Source organism: Choloepus didactylus, chromosome 14 (assembly GCF_015220235.1).
Source record: "Choloepus didactylus isolate mChoDid1 chromosome 14, mChoDid1.pri, whole genome shotgun sequence".
Taxonomy (NCBI): Eukaryota; Metazoa; Chordata; class Mammalia; order Pilosa; family Megalonychidae; genus Choloepus; species Choloepus didactylus.
The window spans coordinates 72207296-72211152 of NC_051320.1; the positions used below are offsets into that span (position 1 = coordinate 72207296).

Genomic DNA, 3857 nt, shown 5'->3' on the forward strand with positions numbered 1-3857 from the left:
CCTCAGGAAATGCTTCACTGGCTAGCCAAAGAAGAAGTGATGGTCCTCTCTCTTTCTCTCCCTTAAAAGTCTTCAACTGATTAGACTAAATCCAGCTGATTGAATTATCTCATTGCAGAAGACTTGCTCTTTGTTGATGTAATCAGTCACAGGTGCAGTCAATTGACTGATGATTTAAAAAAACAGCCTTCTGGTTTATTAACCAACCATAAATGTCCTTGCAGTAATGATTAGGCCAGTGTTTGTTTGACCAGAGACCTGGACACCATTACCTGGCTGAGTTGACACATGAACCTAACCATCACATATGTAGAAATTAAACACCACACTCTTAAACAACCAATGAGACAAAGAAAAAAATCACAAGGAAAATCAGGAAATATCTTGCGGTGAATGAAAATGAAAACATAACATACCAAAACTTATGGGACGAATCAAGGCTGTGCTGTGAGGGTAATTTAAAGTTCTGAATACTTGCATAAAAAAGGAAGAAAGATCTCAAATCAGACACCTCACAACAGGAGGATCTAGAAAAAGAAGAGGAAACTAAACACAAAATGAGCAGAAGGCAAGAAATAGCAAAAAAATAGTGTAGATGTAAATGAAATAGAGAATGACAAACAACTGAAAGAATAAACAAAACCAAAAGTAGGTTTTTTGAAAAGATTCAAAAACTTAGCAAACCTTTAGATAGACTGACAAGGAAAAAAAAGAAAGATGATGCACACAACCAAATTCAGACATGGAAGAGGGGCATTACTACAGACTCCACAGAAATAAAAAGGATTATGAGGATACCATGAACTGTAAACAACTGTATACACTATACAACTGTATCCCAGCACTTTAGATAACTAATGAAATGGACAAATGCCTAGAAATGCACAAACTACCTACACTGACTCAAGAACAAATATAAGATATCAACAGACCAATAATGAATAAAAATATTGTAAATCAAAAAACTCCCAACACAGAAAAATCCAGGACCAGATGGCTTTACTTCTGAATTTTACTAAAATTCCAAGAAGAATTAACACCAGTCCTTTTCAAACTCTTCCAAGAAATTTAAGGGAATGGAACACTTTCTAACTTTTTCTTGAGGCCAATTTCATTCTAAAACCAAATCCAGATAAAGATATCAGAACAAAAGCAATTTACAGACCAGGATACCCATGAATATAAATGCAAAACTTGTCAACAAAATTCTAGGAAACTGAATCCAACAACACATGATTAAGTGGAATTTATCTGAGGTATGCAAAAGTAGCTCAACATAAGAAAATCAATTATTATAATAAACCCCATTAACAGAATGAAGGAAAAATAAAAGACACATGATTACCTCAATTTATTCTGAAAAGATATCAAAATCTAGCATGCTGTCTTGATAAAAACACTCAGAAATGATAAAAACACTTCCTCCGCATGATAAAGGTATATATGCAAAAGCTATAGCTAATATCACACTCAATGATAAAGGACAGATAGCTTTCCTTCTAAGATTAGGAAGACTAGGATGCCCACTGTTACCACTATGTTCAACGTTGTATTGAAAGCACTAGCCAGAGCAATTAAGCAAGAGAAAGAAATAAAAGGTATCCTAATTAGAAAGGAATAAGTAAAACTTTCCCTATTTGCAAATGACCTGATCCCATATATAGAAAATCCTGAAAAACCCACCACTAAGATCCTAGGACTAATAAATGAATTCAGCAAAGTGGTGAGGTACAAGAGTAACATGCAAAATCAGGAGTGCCTCTATACTAATGAACAATATGAAGAGGAAATCAAGAAAAATAATTCTACTTATAAGAGCAACTAAAAGAATCAAATATCTAGGAATAAATTTAACCAAGGATATAAAGGCCTTGTATATGGAAATCTACAAAATATTGCTGAAAGAAGTCAAAGAAGACCTAAATAAATGGAAGGACATTCCATGTTCATGTATTGTAAGGCTAAATATTGTTAAGATGTCAATTCTACTCAATGTGTTTTACAGATTCAATGCAATCTCAATAAAAATTTCAACAACCTTCTCTGCAGAAGGGAAAAGAAACCAATCATCAAATTTGTATGGAAGCATAAGGGACCCTAAATAGCCAAACACATTTGAAAAAGAAGAATGGAATTGGAGGACTCACACTTCCCAATTTTAAAACTTATTACAGAAAGCCAGGAGGTGGTTACCTGGCAGTACCTATGGCAGAGGTGATGGATTTGGGCAAAGACCCCAATGGGCCCACCCATTCTTCAACTCTATTCTTGCAGGAGGCTAGCAGCTCCATTTCCTTCTACATGCGGCGCAGCCTGGCAAAGCACCGGCTGTCGACCCTCATCCTGCTCAACCGCCGCACACTGTGCTGGATGCAGAGGCCCAGGGCTGCGCTGTTGGCCTGCATGAAGCACAACAAGAAGCTCGAGCTGGAGGCCTATCAGCTGGGCCCAGCCTTGGCGGCCAATCAGGCCCTAGATACAAAGCCCAGCTCTCCCACCAAGGGGGCCGATGCTGGGGAGCCAGTGCCACTCACAGGGCAAATGGCCTTCATGCACATGGACGATGTGGTTATCCTGACCTATGTGAGGGAAAACACCTGTTCACCCAACTCCATCACCGGCAATGCTCTGTGGAAAGCGACGGAGAAAAGTTCACTCACCCAGCACTCGTGGCAGGCCCTGAAGGACTGCTACCTCAAGCACCTGCAGGGCCAGGAGCAAAAGTACCTATTGGGGATGTCCCAGTGAGCCCCTCCTCCTAAAACCTCAAGCAGAAGGCAGAGCAAGACCCAGAGGCTGCCGACAGTGGGGAGCCACAGAATAAGGGAATTCCAGACTTGCCTGGAGAAGAATCTGAAAGAAAAGAGATCCAGGAGAATGAAGAGGCAATCAAAAGGATGCTTATAGAAGCCCCTGGGAGTTCGAAGAGGTGGCGGTGGATGAGAGTCCTGATTCTGAAACACATATAACAATGTGTGATGATGACCCACCCACGCCTGAGGAGGACTCTGAAACTCAGCCTGAAGAAGAAAAGGCTTCTCCACCAGTGGTGGGAGCTGCCATTAAAATCCTCCAGCAGTTAATGGAAAAGTTTACCTTGGCTCTCTCGACAGTTCCACAGGCCTTACTGAAAAATAGTGGTGAGTTGGAGGCTACTTCCTCCTTTTTAGCTTCTGGTCAGAGGGCCCATCTTGTCATTTTGCTCCGACAAGATGACACAGATTTGCAAAAAGACAATGAGTGTCCCCAAGTGGCATTGGTTAAAAAATTGGGTGCTCAGAATGTAGCTAGAAGAACTGAATTCAGAAAGAAGTAATTGGCAAAATGATGAGAAAAGAAAAAAAAATATGTGGCAGTTGAAGCAGGAAATAAAGATGACTTTTAAACCTTGGGGAGTTCTTACATTGGAACTGACCCCTGCCTTTTGACCCATGGTGCCGTTGTTCTGCGAGTCACAGATTTTGCAGACAAGCAGAGCTGTGTATGAAGATAAAAATCAAAGAAACTGGATATATTTAAAGCTATCTTTGGCAAATGTCAGTATAATATGAAAGGAAAATCTATACCAGAGAAAGGTTGATCTACTTACTAGTAATCCTTTGCTGGAATGGAACTCCTGTTGTATTGGTGACAGGAACTAGTGACAGAATCAAAGGAGGGAAACTAGGAGGCATAGGCCTTTTCTGAGCATGAATCAGAATCTCCTGTCCCTTGGAAGAAGCTCCTCTAGATTGTGATAGATTCCAAATCAAGTATCTAGAAATATAGAGTTATTTATAAGCCATTGAACTTGGATTGTTCCAAACCCTTGCATCTCCTAGCACATTTCCCACTGAACTCTGATTTGCAGACTGCTT

General features: G+C 40.0%; 1 pseudogene; it reads left to right on the top strand.

The window, feature by feature from the left end:
• Window positions 1-2205: 2205 nt before the first annotated feature.
• LOC119509635 lies at window positions 2206-3316 on the top strand (annotated as a pseudogene).
• The last annotated feature ends 541 nt before the right edge of the window (window positions 3317-3857 follow it).